This window comes from Emydura macquarii, unplaced genomic scaffold (genome assembly GCF_026122565.2).
Source record: "Emydura macquarii macquarii isolate MOO-44397 ecotype Brisbane River unplaced genomic scaffold, CSIRO-AGI_Emac_v2 contig_2432, whole genome shotgun sequence".
NCBI classification, from domain to species: Eukaryota; Metazoa; Chordata; order Testudines; family Chelidae; genus Emydura; species Emydura macquarii.
This window is the reverse complement of record NW_027132569.1, coordinates 992,992-1,012,500: the sequence shown is the minus strand read 5'-3', so window position 1 is coordinate 1,012,500 and position 19,509 is coordinate 992,992. Positions and strand designations below refer to the sequence as shown.

At 40.5% G+C, this 19,509-nt stretch overlaps 1 protein-coding gene across 10 annotated transcripts in view; it reads left to right on the top strand.

The window, feature by feature from the left end:
- PDE1C (phosphodiesterase 1C) overlaps positions 1 to 19,509 on the top strand; it is a 445,397-nt gene that overhangs the window by 36,890 nt on the left and 388,998 nt on the right. The window lies entirely within an intron of this gene.

The following is a 19,509-nucleotide window of genomic DNA, read 5'->3' as shown; positions in this document are numbered from 1 at the left end:
TCAGGCCATTTTTATTTAGATGCCTAAATATGTTTTTTGCAGCATCATTTTAGACATACAAGGCTACAAGTTTTAGCCCTTGTTTCTCAGTTATTGTCATCTTTGAAAAATAGTTCTGTGCACATTACTCTACATTAATGTGACTTTTTTTTTAGGGAAATGCAACAGGAGAAGTAATCTTATCAACTTCGAAGGGTTCCTTTCACTTGGTCTAGTTAAAATTCAAAGAAGATATTCTCTAATCTTGCTTGATTCCCCTCTGTCTGCTTCAGAGAATTGCCTAGTTGAGAATTTGTCATTATTTGGCAAACATTTAATATTTCTGGCCTGAAACAGCCTTTTACATGAGGCAATATAAAAAGCCACTTCTGTTTCAAATAACATAGTGCAGATGATTTTTGTTGGGCAGATAGAAGGCCATAAGAAATATTGGACACTGCAAAAAATTTTAAAAGGAGCTATTTTCAAGTCTTTTAACCTTAAAGTTTTGATACAAATTTTCAAAATGCATTTTTAATTTTTAAAAATGACATAGGGAATCAAAATCAGTTTTGGAATGGGACCATATGGAGAGCATACAGCTCTTTAATAAACCATGCAAACCTGTAGATCTGGGACTGGGACCTCAGTCCTGCCATGTAAATGAGATCTCTACCACTAGGTCTATTATCTGTCACCTAGAGAAGGGCCATTATGTTCTTTCTAAGCTGCAGCTGGTCAGCAGTGGGCCACAGGCATGTTATGTCAAATCCTGCTCCCGCCAAAGTCAATGGCAAAAAATCCTCCCATTGACATCACTGGGGATGGCACAGGAATGGCCCATTACTTCAGTTGATTGCTAAGGCAGCTGGACTAGACCCCAAATTATCCATGTCAAAAATCATTAAGCTTTATTATAATCTGTCATCTTCAAACAATATCCAGCAGATGAGTTTTCAAGGGCATTTAACTGTATGGAAAGTTTGAAGAGGTGAGAAACAAAGAAGAAATATTGGTTTAAAAGCAACTTCTAATGGCCTGTAACAGTTTGTCTTATTTCCTTCAAACTCTGCTGTAAGAGTATATCTGGGAGTCAGCTGGCCAAAGCCAATTTTTTCATGCCAAAGTCATGATAGTGCTAAAATAGAACTTTATAACTGAAATTGGTGGCAATCTTAATGATGGAGAAATGACTGCCTCTTTATAGAAAGAGTACTGTAGAAAGGTCCAATACTTGATCGAATACATTTATCACTATGTCACAGAGCAAGAACAATGAAGAATTGCCCTCCTAATAGATAGGATCAAAGAAGTTCAGGGAGTCCACCTTGATCTCCTGAGGCATATAGCATCGCTGTAGAGACATGTCAAGAGAAGAGGTAATTCCTGCTACTACTAGGAAACTTGATAATCCTTAAAATCCATTTACCAAAGCTCATATTAAGGCAGGTCAAATAAAAATCAAGAGGAGAGGGATTTTCAAAAGCACTCAATGTTGGCCAGCTTTGCTCGCATTAAAATCAATGACTGGCTGTAATGTAAGCAGAATTGGGCCAATGTTGAATGATTTTTGAAAATCCCATCCTAAATAAAGATAAGCTAATTGGTATCCTTTTGTTCAGAGCATTTTATTTAATAAAATAATTCCATTATAGCCAAGACTCACTGGCTCCTGATAATCTTTATAGTTGATGGTATGGTTGTTTATTTTTAATAAATTGTATAACATATATGGGTCAAATGATACAAAGAATCTCACTTAAACTTTTTTTAAAACTATGTTACTCCATTGATTTAAAAGGAGTTACTCCTGATTCTTGTGATTCTAGTTGAGAAGAGAATTGGGCCCAAAATGTAGAAAGCAATTCAGGCACATGCAGTTTTATGGTGTTTGGCTAGGGGGGGTAGGAGGATCCTAAAACGCTTGTTTCACTGTTTCCCCTCTTAAACTTGCTCAGGAGTGAATGAGTCCGACAGCACTCTCTAGCAATGCAAAGACACATACTCCATAAGATCATCCGGGCCCAACTGCTGCTAAGTGTTTTAAGTAGGCTTCACTTAAACTAATCACAGTCATAATTTGAATTTGAATCTCTGTCAGATGGTGTTATCCAATAGCCACACAGACACCTCATAGTTCATTAAGCCTACTGTACTAACATACTCTACCTTTTTCCCTTCCTGGAAGTGCCACAATTTATTCTCATTCTAGACTCTTGTTGGCATTGTCTTTCTTCTTCCTATCTCCATGGCTAATGCATAGAGTTTAATTGTTCTTGAATCTGTGTGTATGTGTGTGAGTATTGAGGATGCCAATTTCAGCACCACAGAGATCTAAGATTCATTTACTGCTGTCAGTTTGACAGAATTCTCAGAGTAAATGATCCTTAATGTGAGATTCTGTTTATTCTAGAGTGATGTTTTTTGCCTTTTGTTTCAGTCTAATGCTTTCTATTCATTAGAATTCATCATGCCATTTAACTGAAGTAGGTTCTTTATATAGTGAAATTCTGCAAACTGAGTTGTCTTGTCATTTATGTACAGCTCTGTTCGCATACTTGCTCTTTGAAGCACTAATTTGAGCCATTTGCTTTACCAGGCATCATTTTCTTACACTAACACTTTATATGCATAATTATCTTTTTCCATCTCTGCACTGATGTTTAAATGAAACCTTAGGGATGTATTCCCATCTGATTGCGTGTGTTTACATGTTATGTTCAGTCACTTGTATTTGATGTCTATCTTATATTATGTTTAATAAATAAGTTTTGTATCTTTACAAAGTTCTTAACTTTTATTATTTCAATGAATTAGGTGCCAAACCTGCTTAGGCGCTTTTGAAAAATTCCATCTTTAGGCACTTAAATACCTTTGAAACTCTGGCCTCTTCTGAAAATTGTATCCATGTGTAGGTGCAGGGACAAAGGAACTTTTGAACAGGGAAGACTGATTAGTTCTGATCTCCTATAATAGATATTCTACAAATATCAATCACTATTTTCATTGTTTTAAGAAACACAATGGCAATCACTTGGATCCTGAAATCAGAAACAAAAGAGATGGAAGTCTGAAAATTCATGAAGAATATGAGAGAGAGAGTGTCTGTTCAGACATTCATATTTTGATGAGCAGCATTTAGTCAATTCCAAAGAAAAAACCAAACTCCATGTACACATAAACTGGCTTTGTGCTATAGATCTGTTGCTGAATTCAATTAAAAATCTAGTTTTCTAATTTGAAGAGCAGCCAGCTGATTAATTTAATAGATTTGTTGTTATATCCCACTAATTGCTGGTGTAGGTGGTGCAGGTCAGATTTGTCTTATTCAGTACACAATGTTTCTTTGTTCAACACTGCAACGTGTTGAAAGGCATATTCAAATGACTAGGCCACTGGTGAGTACAATGTGAGGGCATATATTCAGCTCCAGAAGAAAGAATTCTAAGAATGGGCAAATCTGTGCAGATACAATAAGAACTGACACTGGTTTCTACCAGAACTTGAACAGAGTTGAACCCACGTGGAATGTTTGCTGAGGTTCAAAAAAGTGTAACTAAAAACAAAAAAAAATCCCTTGGATATGTCTCATTTCTATCTAGCTGGGTTTTCTCACTCCTTCCCCACTTCCTTTTTTTTAAAACCAGTAAAAGCATCCCAGGGGGAGGAAGAGAATGAGAGCAGGGGAATGCTGATAATTCAAAATCAAGTTTTTTGTTTTGTTGAAAAACAAACAAACAAAACCTGTGAACAGTTTTGAAGGCAACATAACCTGTTTTCTCTTTTGAAACTTTTCATGGAGGGGAAAATAAAAACCCAATACACAAACCTCAAGAACTTTGACTGCTCTACTGGAAGATATTTGAAATTTCATACACAAACCCAATCTCTCTCTCCCCCCCCCCCCATCTCTCCCCCCCCCACCCCCCCCACCCGCATCCCCAGCTTGATATTTTAATCCAAGAATCTCAAAAAGCCTTGGAGAAGTATTCAAAGTTTTGGATGTTTAGTGTAAACTTCTGAAGTTTATTCAGCGTTAACTGAGTTTCTGTATTTAAAAAGTAGTGGCAGATGGATTTTCAAATTAAAAATAAATAAATAAATAAAAAGGTAAAGGAGGTGCATAGTGGCTAACATTTGGAAACACTTTCCAGAGACTGTCTCCCTAGCTTTGGAGACTGAGCTCCCACCCAAGCAGCAATGTCTACAATGCTATTTTTAGCACGGTAGCTGAAGCCCTGTTAGTGTGAGTCCGTAGATTCAGGCTGGGAAGCTTGCTCCCAGATACAGGGTAGACATATTCTAAGTGACTTAGAAAGGGAGTTAAGCTTTGAGATGCTTTTGGAAATCCCCACTGGGTGTCTGTCTGCATCTTTAGGCACCTAAATATCTGTAAAAATCTGGCCCTTACTTCCATTTACAAAAGGGCCTAGGTGCTTTTGAAAATTTTACCCAGCATCTGAGAGAACCAACAACCTGTGTTTTTTCCAAGTGTGTCCCATAGCGTTGAAAGGTATGATGAAGTCTCAAATTCTGGGAATTGACTGGCATCTGTGTGAGAGAGATACTAGCATTGAAGTTCTCATACAGAATAAATCCATGAAAGTCCTATTTCATAAAAATGACAAAATACTGGATGGAGTGCATAGTAGTTACAATATAACTGAGGTCATTCTTCAAAGCATTTTCTTCTATATTTTAGATGTTACCAGTACATGTGTGGGTCCAGTCCCAAAGCTCTCGTGGTCATAAGTAGTATCGTTTGCTCTAATGGGATGACTTGCCGAGGGCTGCAAGATTGGGTTAAAAAAAGATCTTCCAATTTCTGTTTCTTTAGCCTCATCAACTTTCCCTGTTTTTCTGTTCTTTGTTACAAAATCTTTGTGCCTGCTGCTCAAAAAAAATTTTTTAAAAAAACTCTCACCTTTTCCTTTTCTTTCAATTTTGTTTTTCTTGTGTGTTTTATAATAATGTCTTTCAGGACCGAGTGGAAACCCAGTTGTACGTCTTGTAATGAGGCAAGTCACGTCTCATCCTGACCCCTTTTATTTATCTTTCGTGGAATCTCTGTTGGTCTTTCTTCTGCAGTTTGAAATTAAAAAAAAAAAAATTCCATATTTTTGCTTTGTTCATCTGCATTCCTAACATATTAGAGATCAAAGGTAGAAAAGCTTATTGTGTATGAACTGCTCCAACAAAACTAGGGTAGACAGATGAAATCACAGAAAGATTAGAAGGAGTAATGGATTAGTGCACTAAATTATAACATAGGCTGTTGTTGCACCAAGCAGTGAGCAGTTGTATAGTTTCCCAACTCAGTTTACCTGGTACCAGAGCTGGAAAGAACTCTGAAGAGCCAGGAAAGCGATGAAGAGTCTGCAGATGAATGAGCCCAGGAAAGGACATGGAAAAAGGACCTAGAGACAGGATAGGGTAGGAAGTAGTGCAGGGAGGCAGTAAGGAGGCTCAGGAAGCAGATCTTAGGAACTTGCTATATAGAGTGTTTGGGCTGGAATTTAGGCTTGGTCTACACTAGAAAACTAGGCTGGCTTAACTAATTTGGTCAGTAGTGTGAAAAACCTGCACCCCTGAGTGGCATAGTTAAAGTGACCAAAATTTCGGTGTAGATAGTGCTAGGTTGATGAAGAATTCAGCTGTTGGCCTAGCTACCACCTCTCGAGGTATTTTATGCTGACAGGAGAATCTTTCCTTTCAGTGTAGGTAATGTCTACACGGAAGTGCTTCAGTGGCACAGCTGCAGCATTTTAAGAGTAGAGGGAGGGCCTGGGTTTCTTTACTGACCCCTGAGAAAGGTGGCATGAAAGCCCCCTGATATAAAGTGTTTATGGACCACTGAGCCCATGGTTGGGTCAAAGACTTGGTGTAAGGTCATTATATGATTATTTGGTAGGATGCTGATACCGTGGAAGGGGTGGGTGGGCTTTTAAATGTGACAGACTCCTGCTAGCCAGAGGAAAATATGAAGGATTCAGACTGTGAACATGGTTCAGCACCCTCCCCTTCTCAGCATCTGGGGTGCTTGGCTTCTCACCAGGAAGTTGCCTATGGACTTAGCTAGTGGCCCACCCAGTATCATGTTTTGGCCTCTGGCTGGTGGGTGTCAGATAAAATCTTGAAACTGTGTGACTGGCCTATTTGAGATAAAGGGTCTGCTTTTCAGGTACAAGCTTCTACTTAGCAATTATTCTTTGCACAGTTTGAGGCACTCACACCTGTGTAAACTAGAAAAAACAGCGAGAGTCCTGTAGCACCTTAAAGACTAACAAATTTCTGCGGGCATAAGCTTAAATTTTGTTAGTCTTTAAGGTGCTACAGAACTCTCGCTGTTTTTGCTGTATACAGACTAACATGGCTACCCCTCTGGAACTTTTCACTACGTAAACTAGGTTTTTTGCAAAAGAGTTGATAGCTGCTGACACAGGTGTTGGAACTTTAAGTGTATGTGCAGGTGTTCATGCACAAGAGCGAGGATAGTGAAAGGGAAGGCTGTGGTGTGAATATCAGGCCTAAATCTCCACAAAATTTATACCTCTGAATTATGGTACTGTCACAATGTTACCGTTTCCCCCCCATCCTTAGCTGAGGACTTCATTATGCTATAGTGCTGTATAATGGCATTTTTAAAGGGTTTTATTTTTAGAGGGTTTTATTTTATTTTATTTTTTTTTTTGGACTCTTGTGGGATATAAAATCTGAAGATAAATTGCCTATTAGATTAGAATAGGTTTCTTCTTGACCTCAGATTGCTTGGCAGTTGCCCTATAACTAGGGTTTCTGTGGGGGCAAAAAACCTAGCTGGCTTCAGAACTGAGCTTGATAAATTTATGGAGGGGATTGTATGATGGAACAGCTTAATTTGGCAATTAACTGATCTTTGACTACTAGTGGTAAATATGCCAATGGCCTGTGAAGGGATGTTATATAGGATGGGTTCTGAGTTACTACGGAGATTTTTTTCTTGGGTGTCTAGCTGCTGAGTCTTGCCCACATGCTCAGGATTTAGCTGATCGCCATATTTGGGGTCGGAAAGGAATTTTCCCCCAGGGCAGATTGGCAAAGGCCCTGGGGTTTTTTCTTCTTCCTCTGTAGCATGGGGCACGGGTCACTTGCTGGTGGATTCTCTGTATCTTGAAATCTTTAAACCATGATCTGAGGACTTCAATAACTCAGTCATAGGTTAAAGGTTTATTACAGGAGTAGGTGGGTGTAATTCTGCGGCTTGTGTTGTGCAGGAGGTCAGACTGGATGATCATATTGGTCCCTTCTGACCTTAAAGTCTATGAGTCTATTAAACACTGATAAAACACCCCTGATTTAATGTTAAAAAAACCCATGTTTATCCAATAAACACAGGGAAAACACTTGTATCCAAGAGTTTGAGTCTACACTATGAGGTAATGCAGTCTGGGCGGGGGGAACGGGGGTGGGGATGATTTCTAAAGTGCGCAAACGTGTTGTGTATTCATTGGTACATGTAGATCCCGCTGGTATGCAGTAAATGTTACCTAGTATGCTTTAATGTAGTGCTGCTATGTTAAAACATACTAGGGAACATTACAAATATATTCATTACACTGTATTCTACTGTAACGAGTAATGTACATTACTTGTTACAGTATATTCAGAGTCCTGAAAAACACAGATTTTTTGACATATATACATGAAACTCAAAAACTGCCAGAAAATAGCAACATACTTCACATCTCTCCTGACTCACTTTATTTTAATCATCTAGGAGAACCAAGAAGGCAGGCAAGTAGCAGAAGGAGGAAAGAAGGGTGAGAGGGAGAGCTCACTGCTTATTAATGAACTTCTCAAAGGGGGAGGAGGAGCTGCATCTGATGTCACAAATTCACCACTCAGCAATGGGGAGCTCCACTTACTCAACTCACAAATATTATTTAATGGGTTCAAGCTAGTTCATCAATGAAAACCGAGTTCCTAGCACCATCTTTTATGTGATTAGAAATGTTTAACAGGTTTGGTTTTGGTCATCTTTACTTGAAGCTGAGGTGGAAAAATGTTACTTTCATTTTAAAACATTCAGTACCTTCGCATTCGTGTCCTTCTGCATCACTGCTAATTGCTCCAAAGGTGAGTCTGAGAAGCATTGTCTGTAGTTGATCACTGGCAGGCTGCCACTAACAGGAAAAATGTGCAGCAACACTCTCTTTCTTTCTCCACCCACTAGAACTAGACACAGTTTTTCCTTGATTCTGTCCAAACCTCAGTTGTCTGATACTGTTACCCAAAAGTGGATCATGTCCATTGTCATCAATCCCAACTCCTCCACCCCCTGTAGCAACCTGGCAGACAGTAAAACTAGACTCTTTCAAATGGAAAAGGAACTGACATATGGTGACCTTAACATCTGCATTAGTGGCTTATGAAGTGGTTTAGTGTGTTAGTCATTGATGCATGGCTGGGTTGCTGAATGGCCTGTTAAAGAGATTGTTTTCAGGATTTTCTTTCTCAGAGAACAGCATTTGCAAACAGCTATTTGTGAGGAAATCCTTCCTGTGTGTGCCACCTGCCAGGTGGACTGGAGAGGTGTTAGCAAAATCTAATTAAAGATCAGACTTGATTTCATGAGTTGTGGGAAATAAATTCTCCCCCTCCTTCTCCCATACTTGTTTGGGAAGCCTCATACCATTCAGGAAGTTTGCTTAATCAATATTGGCAGAGTTCTGGATCTTCCTCGTAATGGCACAACAGGCCACTCATGGTGTTCCTCAGATATGTCCTAGAATTCTGCGTACAATCTTATGGTGCTTCAAAAGAGGAGCAAATACACGGGTGCTGAGGTTTCTGGGTGTCCTTCTGGGTGTCAAGATCAGAGATGAAGAATGCTAATAACTTGCAAATTCCCATCCTCAGATAACTTTTCATTATTTCAGGATGACCATTTTTTAAAGGGTGAAATGTAAATAATCTGCAGACTAAAATGGGAGTAAAACGCATACACAGCAAGTTATTTTCTTCTATCTTTTTCTCTTACTAATTTCTATGCTTCTTTAGGGCTTGTTTCTGCTGCCTTTGAAGCGAATGGCAAAACTTCCAATTACATCAATGGGAGCAAAGTCAGGATCTGTATGTACAAACAAACATGAATGTTTTACATTTAGAAGGGAAAATGTTGCATTAGCATCTTTAGTTTAAAGCTTTTCAAACAGAGATGTATAAAAACTTTCTGGTGGATAGGTAGGATTTTCAAGGTGTGTGGATTTTTCCCTAGCAAGGTGTAAACCAAATGACAAGAGGGCTGAGATTAACAGGAAAAATTACAAAAGGAATCCTTGGCTTCAGAAAGTTTGGGGGATCCACTATTCCAGTTCAGCCTATTGGTCTTAGAAGCATGTCTCCAGGAGGGCATGCTGGATGAACTGGGGGGGATTCTTTTGTTGTTTAGAACTGACTCATAGTGAATATATAAGGGATATGTTATGGCTTAATCTTCCCATGTAAGAGGTGTGGGACTTCCTACCTCACATCAAATGGAAATTCACCGACTGCATTGTAATATCCAGATTTTGAGACTATACAGGATACTGTGCTCTGATGCAAACAGAGGATAAGATGCATGCTTCTAATGTGAGCTAATGGAGTACTACTTTCAGCTTTATGTATAGTGAAGTTTAGGGGAGTTAAGATTTGTAGTCCTGCCTCCCCGTGTGAGAGAGAATTATGGAATTGTGCACAGATTTTAGAGATTTAAATGGCAGCACAAAATGCATGGCAGTAGAGAACTGGGCCCTGAGGAGTTAGAAAAAGGGGAAGGGGAAGTGGAAAGGGATGGCCTACCTCTTGCACCCTTTGGTTGGTTTTTTTGCGGTACTCATCTGTTTTGATCCTTTACAGTGTACATTATATTAGCTTACACACTTTAGACTTTACAGGACAGATTCCTAAAGCCTGGATTACATTAGGAAATTAGGTTGGTATAACTGTCGCTCAGGAGGGTGAAAAATCCACATCTCCTGAGTGACGCAGTTAAACAGACCAAACCCCCAGTGTAGACAGCACTAGGTCGATGGCAGAATTCTCCCTTTGACCTAGCTACCGCCTCTCATGGAGGTGGAGAAGCTCTCCTGTCATTGTAGGTGGTGTCTACATTGAAGTTCTACAGCATCTCACCTGTTTTAGGTGTTGACCAGCCCTGTGTGTGTGTGTGTGTGTGTGTGTGTGTGTGTGTGTGTGTGTGTGTGTGTGTGTGTGTGTGTGTGTGTGTGTGTGTGTGTGTGTGTGTGTGTGTGTGTAAATTACATATCCCTATATGGGTTTAAGAGTTTGTCTATATGGGAAGTTAGTGCAGAACAAGTTAGGAAATATTTCCTCAGATATATATCACGCTGCCTGTGATATATATAATCACATAGAATGTGTTGGAGTCTTAGGGAGGCTGGTGGCTGCTGTGCTGCTGAGAGGGTTGAAAGGAGGGAATCTCTGTGGTTGCAACAAGGAGACAGAACACCCCCCTTTAAGAAGGGACAGTGATGCTTGCTTAACAAGGAATACTTACCTTGCATGATTTGGGATACACAATCATGCAACCTAAACCATTGGTGCAAATATGCTGAACATTTATTTTCCTGATGCACAGGAAAAACATAGAGCTAACCTATATTAGTTGCTGAGCTGTGGACTAGCATTTGTTGCATTTCCTTCAACAGTTCATGGTCACATAAATGTTTTGTGAATGTTTTGAAGGCCCTTGTGCTGCATCCACACTTGGAACAGCAGCACCTTTTTTTTTTTTTTTTTAAATAATGTTAGGGGGATAAAGATGCCCTCAGGAAATTCACATGGGACCTCATTTACTAGCATTACGAAATTCAAATCCAAGTGGTCATACCCACAGGAGCTTATTCTCAGGTTGTGCTTTATCAACAGAAGAAAATGTTTCCATGGTAACTGTCTAATGAATCTGCTGGAAAAATTTTTCCAAGAGGAACTGTCCCCTTCCGCCCCCCCTGTTGATTAAACATTTGTGAAGCCGTGCAGCTCCTATGCTGTGGCTATAATCCCTCATGGCAACTCCAGAGATTTTTAACATAGTCCCTTTTTATTTTCAAGGATATGTACACAAAAGAATCCACACAAACCGGTTAATAGATCCAGTTTTAAAGGAAATAATATTTAATGCTAGGTCATGTGCTGTCCCTCACCCTTTTCCTTTCCCTTTGCTCAGACATTCCATGCTGCTGTTTTTCTGACACTTTATAAATCTGTAGTAGCACATTAGTGCTGTAACAAATCCAGGCCAGCTGGGACTTCATGGCTGTCACTGTGCTGCGTAATATGACCATTTAGATCAATAGCAGGGAGGGGAAATTGAAGCCTTTTAGTACAGTAGTTCAGACTCCTATCACATGAGCTAAAGGACAATCTTATCGGTACAGGGCCAGGGACACACATTTGAGCAGTTCTGATTCTATCTGGTAGATGCTGTGGGAAACCAGCCAGTTATCACTGCATGATCACCCCAATGATACCTTAGTAGATCAAAGGATATCAAGAACCATACTGCGAGTGAAGAGCAGAGACAACACTCCAGCACTGGGTACCACCTGAAGGGTGAATCAGATTGCTGCTTTCTCACTTTCACTGCCCCAAAACACATTTCCTCCATGATAGATTCACTTTTACATTTAAAGTACTTGTAAACCTTTTTAGGCCCCAAATTTGACTTACAGTTAAAATAAGTGTTGACAAAAAAAAAATTCCTCATTTTTCTAAACATGCTTCCAGAACAAGTCCGTCACTCCATTGCTGAAAGGAACAAAATGCTCCATGCAAAGTTCCCAAATTGTGTACATGGTTGCTGGTGCCTAGACCAAGATGAAAGCAAAAGGCAGCATTGTTGGTTTCTATACCATTATAATCAAGTGGAAGAGGAAGCAGTGGAGAGGAGGAAAATATCATTATCAGTCAAAAGAAGTGTAGTGGCTTTCTTCATAAGGCACAGAGAACTTTTATTTAACAAGTACATTATTTTGATTTAAACGTTATCTTACTCTAATACAACAGCAACCAGAGTGTAGAGTTAACTGCAGCCTGTAGCAGTTCAGAGCCCCTCCTTTCAAAAAAGAGAGTGACCTTTGGTCTGAAGCGGCACCACCCATCCTTGCACAAGGATGCGATGACAGCTACTCCACAAAGAGAATGGTAAAATCACTCTGAGGGAAAAGATATTTTATCTTTATGCTTTAAAGAGAACATTACCATCATGGATAGCAATTTAAATACAAATGTAACGAAGGTAGGTAGCTGCCAGTGACCTTTGCAGGAACTTTGGTGTGGATTTCTGGGACTATTAATTAATTTGAGAAATATTGTTGAGACAGTTGAAAAAATAGAAGTCCATGCAGTAGAAAAACTCATTCAGTGGGATCCCACAGGGAATAAATACCTAAAATCTGCATTAAATTGTTGACATTTCCTGCCTTTGGGCACGTGCAGAACCTGTTCTTGCATGTAACTGTAAAACTGAACTAATTTATTATATGAATACTCCATTGGTATCTGATAAGATTTTTGTTTAGCCAAGCTAAGCTTTGCACCTTTGACATCACAGTCCACATGCTCACTGCCTACCCTGCCAGACACAGGGCTGCTGCTGGTGGGGTACTTTGTAAGAGGAAGGCTACTAGAACCCTTGCTAAGCACGAAGAAAATCTCCTCCTTCTGCTTCCTCACTTAAGAAGGAGAGAAGATTGTGATGCAAATCTATCATGGACCTGATGGTGATAGGGTCACTCAACATATTTTTTTAACTTTCCAATATACTACAAATTCTAAGCTTTCATTTTTGAAAAAGGAAGCTTCTAATCTCTCTTTTTTGTTGCCAAAATACAAGCATCAAATGCTTGTGTCCTCTTTTTTGTTTCTTAATGGTGTGTGTGTGTGTGTGTGTGTGTGTGTGTGTGTGTGTGTGTGTGTGTGTGTGTGTGTGTGTGTGAGAGAGAGAGAGTCTGAGAAAGTTCCTCCCCTCCCCGGGCTAGTTCTTTACATTAACAAGTCAGGTTTCTTATTTCCTACTTCTCCAAAGTTTCTTTGGGAAGCTGTAGAACTTGTATGATCATATTACAAATACCAAGGAAATTTAATTCTGAAGAACTTAGAAGGGAAAGAATTTTTAGACCAACTGTTGAAAACTTTAGCTTTGCTTTTGTTAAATAGATATTAACTCAAATGTCTCACAAGTAGTTGGGAAAAGAGCTCATTTGGTTAAATATTCAGCACCACTGTATCTTTTAAGGGATGAGAAAGCTGCCTCACTTCCATGGTCCCAACTGGTTAAAGCAAGAAAGTTGATTATGCTGATATAACTAAAGAAAAAAGCAGATAGAAAACACATAGCTCTGGATTTTCTCATTATGAATATTGCATTTTTCTACATCAGTGTGATTGAATGCAATGTGTCCCTTCTGCAAAATTTGAGGACTCGCCTATCATGTCAGTCACTTTCCAGAACACTTGCTCTTTTTGACTAAATTACTAAATGTCAGTGATAAATAATTGGCATCTTTCAATACCTTTGCTAAGGGTGAGGTGGACTGAGGCCTCCCACTCATGAAGCATCAGTTAGAAAGCAAATACTGTTCTAAAATTGGTGCATTTTGCTCTGCATTTGTTTTCATTAGGACAGTGTCTGGAAACAGGACATTGTCATTCCATTATGTTTTTAATGATTTTATACAGTGTGATGGGGAGTCTGGACCTGCTTCCTGTGGAACTAATAAAAACAAACCAGCTCATTTGTGTGGACTCGATGCCTTTATTGTTCCATGCATCTCTGTAAGAGATGCAGTTAGCATTTGGAGTCATCACAAGGACCACTTGCAATTTGTAGAGCAAGCTGTTTGTTAATGGATGCACTGAAAGGAAATTTAGCAATTAGGGTGACAAGTGTGGATGCTGCTGTTTTGCTTCTTAAGGAGCAGCCATGTTCTGTAGAGTTTTAGACTTTTTGCAAATATAGCTTATTTTTAATAAGGTCTTTTCAGTACTTTGCAGGAGTGTAAGTTGAATGGCATCTTAAAAAAAGGGCTTATTTTAGCAGCTTTTTCCATAATTAGGTTCTATCAGTTCAGCTGTGAAGATATTTTTCTATACATTTTTTTCAGAAGCAGGTAGGTAAGTTTAGAAACATGGAAATGCAGAATACAATGTACTCTGGGTCCTCCACTGCTTTCCCTTTTTTTGGATTAGCTTCAGCTGCCCAGTTTGGTCATAATGCATAAAGAGTGGAGTTTTTTTTCCATTCTTTGGAAAATAGGGTGGTGTTGCTGAGAAGTTGGTAACTCTTGCTTTTGGATTGCTGATCCAAAATGTAATGTATTAATCTGATTCAAGGGGACATGTCTCAAATCAACCAGGCTTCCATTACACACACTAAAAACAGTACGCTAAGTCTGCGTGCTCTAAAATCAGATGGAGAAAACATGGACACTCCATGTTTTTTATATGTTTCTGATGCAGAATAAGAAGTAGTTTCAAAATTGAACCGTTCATATTTGCATCTGGATACAAAGCACAGCCCTAGATGACAGGCTTATGAATAGCATGGAGATTCGAATCATGGCCTCCCCATTCTAATATATGAAAGGTGACTCAAACTGCTAATGTAAGATGCACTCATACGAACATACACCATGAATCAACTGATTTTTGACAGTTGGGTGGATGATTGAAACAAAACAGAAGAACTTCCTTAAAGAAAAACATACACTGATAGGCTCAAATCAAAACTTTGGAGTCAAATCTTGAACTTTGAGGAAGTTCAAATTCTTTATAACTGGGTTTGTCTCTCTAATGGGATCACCAGTGTACCGTGGGTCTCTGGCGCCCGGGGACCAATACATGTATTTGCACCCCTCCCCCGTCGGCAGCAGTGCCCTGTGGGGAGGTGTCTGCAGGTCCATTTCTCGCTCTTCTCCCCCACCCCTGCTATGGGGGCGGTGGTAGTGGCGTACCGAGAGGGCCCTGGACACCTGCGCCAGCCTGGTGTGGGCCCCAGCTGGGCCCTCGGAGGAGGAGCCACCCCCTGCTGACATCCCTGGCGGCCAGGCTGACTGGCCCGTGGCTGTCTCATTGCACCCAGTGCGGAGGTGGAGGGGCTGAGAAGAGGAGGACTGTTCACAAACTCTGCCGGTCACAGTTTTTGGCACTATACCTGGTAGGTGCGGCCGCCGGGGATGTGAGCGGGGGACGGCTCCTGCAAGGAGGGCCCTGCCAGCGATCCTTTCCTCTCCTCCTCCATCGCCCGCCTTTTCCCCCCGCCTCGGGACACCATTGAATGGGATCTAAAATCTAGATCCAGATGGTTGAATCCCATTAGAGCTAGGAGAAAAAGAATGCTTGGGAAATGTAGAAGATACAGTACACTTCAGTGAATTGGGGAGGACAGTCTATAGATTTCCCCCAGCAGTATTAAAACCCTTAACCTCTGTCTTTGTACAGGAGCATCCATAGCCCTACTTCCAGCAGCAGAAGGTGGTAAAATCAATAGCTAATAGTTTCTCTTCTGAGCCCCTTTGCTGTTTAGTGTAAACTAGATAATCTGGGACTTCCTCAGTTTTACAGGCTAAGTGACCTTATTGTTCTTTGGGACATTTTCATGCCCCAAAATACAAAGTGAGGTTCTAACGCTCCACAACGTGCGAGACACAGAGCTTCTGAGAGATACTGTGCAGTCTGGAACCTACAGCATCAGGCAGGGCCCAGCTGTTACAGCCCAGATCTTCGGTGTGGGGAAATGAAGTGGAAGTAGGGAACTGTTGAAGTTACCCAAATTGTTCCCAAATCTCAAAAGTTTGGGCTTGAATAGGTCAGAGGATCCAAAGTTGTTTACTTAACCTTAGTTCCACAGACATGTTTGGTTTTCCACCAGTGAATTTGGAGCCACCAGTGGAATTGTTGTAAAAATGGGTTTGTGCAGTTGAATCATGTATCAGGCTAAGCTATTGTTCTGTAAATACCAAACAGGATCCCCAAAGGCTGTAAAACATGGGCTCTCTAGCCTGGGATGAGAGTTGCAGCTGCACCAGATTTAGGTGTGAGGTTTAGATCTAGAGGCTAGGATTTTCCAAGGAGCCTCAAGAAGTTAGATGCTGGAAGTTGGGCACCTAACTGTCTCAGGCTCCTTTGATGATCTCTGTCAGAAGTCTTAAGTGTTGCTAGTTTTATAAGTGCAGGATTTTTTAAAAATTAGAATTGTTTTACTTATTGTTAGTTAGTTTTTTTGAGTTAAAAATGACAAAAGCATTCTGAGGATGTATACTGCTGGGTTGTCAGCAATTTAACTCCAGCTTTGTTTTCCAGTAACATGTGGAAAACCAAGTGCCTGTGTGTATTTTATACAGGCCAGCCTAATACCATGTTTGCAGCATGCTTCACTGAGGTTCATGGTTTATAATGACTTTGCTTATCCAAATGTCACCATCTGGAACTAGCTCATGTGACTTTTTATTCTGAAGGAACAGATTGGTTATATTTAGAAATGTGAGACTCTCCCTAGAATTCTCTGTGATACTACGTTATAGCATCACACTGAATTTCAATAAGGCAAAATTTGTTTGGATTAATCATAAAATGAGTAATAACTAGAAAATAATAGTCTGCAATAGTTTTGACTTGTTAATGGTAGGTCAAGATAACCTCAGTTATGGGGTTTACTTTTCATGAGTTATTCAGCTTACTTTGCATCTACTGCAGCTTCTTAAAGTGTTTCAAGAATGGAAATGATCTAGTGTTAAAACTTTACGTGTTATAAACTTCCCAGCTGAGGTTTAAAGAACACTAAATGAATGTTTTTTTACATAGGAATTGCCATAGTGGATCAGATGAGTGTTCCATTAGCCTCTCTTTGACAGTAACTGGTAACAGCTGCATCAGAGGAAAATGTGAGGAAAGCCTCATGTGCCAAATTATGGAATACCCTGCTTATTGGGAAGTTTCTGTCTAAGCCTCTGAGAGACTTTTAGATTTTATTATTCTTGCTTCCCAGCCTTGGACTCCACATCCTGGCTTGAGGCAAAGGATGTTGCTCAGGTCTCAAGCAGGAGTTGTCAGAGGAGAATCAAGGGACAATAAAGTAAAGTCTTATTTTATGGACCTGCCAGAGGGAATGGTAATGGAATTTTTTTTTACCCTGGAGCTAAGTCCTATTAGTAAAAAGCTAGCTTTAGGAAGGATGTGGGGGAGGCCCTGGACTCAGTGGTGATTGGGAAAGAGGAGCCTGACGAGGAGCTGGGAAGCTAGGTTGTAGAAGGGGGTAGGCACAGGACACAGCAGTTGTTGCTTTTGGCTTTTGTCTGCTGGCCAGCTAGCAAAAACTGCCTTCCTGCCACCTTCCTATACTGGTAGCAGCTATAATCTCTGCTCCCGCCTGGTTGTGTGTGGGTCACCTCTTTAATCTGTAATCTGCTGCTGAAGATCCTTCTGAGAGGAGCATCTGACCATTGTCTTTAGCCCTGGCCTGGATAAAAAGCAGGATCAGAAGTCACCAAGGAACATATGATCTGTAGAAGCGGCTGTGCCTAAAACCTCCTAAAGTCTGTCCCTCCTTGAGTCACTTCTCTCACCCTCCACAAAAGAGGAGGCATGTTGGACAGAGCCCCATATCACAAGGCAGCACCAGAGGTAGAGATTAAGAGAGCACAAAGGATAAAAAAGAGAAACAGTGGTGAAAGGTATGATGTTGGCAGACCTGATGCCAGTTCATGCCCAGGCCCCCAGCCTCACTAAACATTGACAAATGCATAGATGGAAACCATCTGGCTCACCTGTGTGTTAGTATTGCTAAAATAGATATTAGAATGATAAGAATGTTTAGTGGTTAGACTTGTAATGCGTGTTGCATGCTGCATGTGTTAATCCTACTGGTCATATCTATGTCCCATGTTATAAGGTAATATTTAATTGTTTGCTCTGTAACTATAGAGTGTTTGCTAAAACCGTAAAACCCCACAGTCAGGAGAGAAGCAGCACTAAGTGTAAACTACTAGTTTACCACAAGAAGGGTCATCTCCTGGCCAACAAAAAGGCCTATAGACATCAGGCAATCCATTGTGGAACATCAGTGGACAAAGGCTTTGTTGATTACTCCCCATTGTTGATTCTGGACACTTTGTGATCAGTGTGGATACCAGAGAGACACGGTATGCCCGATTTGTAGATCAATAAGGTTTAATGTGCAAGGTTTTCTATAAATATATTAGTTAGATACAAAGCCTAAAATTAACTACAATATATCATACTCACTAAGCCTGGAGAGCTAAACAGTTACTCAGAAGTCCGTATACAGGAACAGCTTTTTTCAGGGGCCCTGCCAGGGCATCACTGGATCCTCTGGTCCAACCGGCAGCACCTCCCACGGAGTCAGGTGTTGATGGAGCGCCCCTCTTTGTCTACGTGGTGACTTCTTATGCCCTTCCATAAACAACCTTCACCTAATTATCTCTCTCTCATGATCATATATGCTAATTTCCTACATTGGGTTTCCCCCCTTAACTACATTCCATTCTCACCATGATAATTGGGGTCGTCAAAACAACATCTGGTGATAGGAGGGGTGGAGTAACAGTATGCCCCTTGGCAATAAAAAAGTGTACCCCCCAGACGTTCAAGGATAACTTGTTGTTTCCATCACCGTTATCTATGTGCAGCTGCAAGCATACAGTATCTGTATTTTGTTTTATTATGTGCTGTGGTGTGCAGAAACTGAGAAATCTATAAGGTTATTCAGTCTCTGCCAACTGAAAGATGTCATGCTACAGGGGTCAGAATAGCCAAGTAAACAACTGAAGCAATGCTAGGCCTGTAGGACAGTAGTCAAGCAACTCAAATTGTACTGGGCCTCCAACACCCATATACCCATGAAGTGAAGACATGTACACCTTGGCCCATCATCTTGAGCTCTGGGATAAGCTGATAAAAAACCCTGTCAGGAAAAATTATCACTATGCTGCTTGGAATTTGGAGAGGGTAATATTTCTAAGCATAAGCAAGGGATCCCCAAGCTGCTTAGCTTGGGCTAGCCCTAAAGGACATATAGGGCTTGTATATTACAGCAGCATCAATTACCTTTTGAAAACTAAGACTGTAACTCATTTGTGTGTGTGTGTGTTTATCTCCTTTAACTTTGTAAATAACTCTTCTTTCTTTTTCCTAGCTAATAAGTCTTTAGTTAGTTTATTACAGGACTGGCTACAACTGTTGTCTTTGATAAGAGATGTAAGGTACAATTGACCTGGGGAAAGCGACTGGTCCTTTTGGGATTGGGAATAATGGAGTAACCTGAATATTGTTGTGATTTTTGGTTTAAGGGACCATTTATCACAAAGGGATAGATCGGGGTGCCCCAGGGGACCATCTGTGACTTCATGTTAAGGCCGTTATAGTGCTTGAGGAGTTCATACTTGGTTGGTGAAATCTAATCATAGAGCACATAACCAGTTTGGGTGGTGTGTCCTGATTTGTAACAGTCTGCCCTGAGGTTGGCACCCA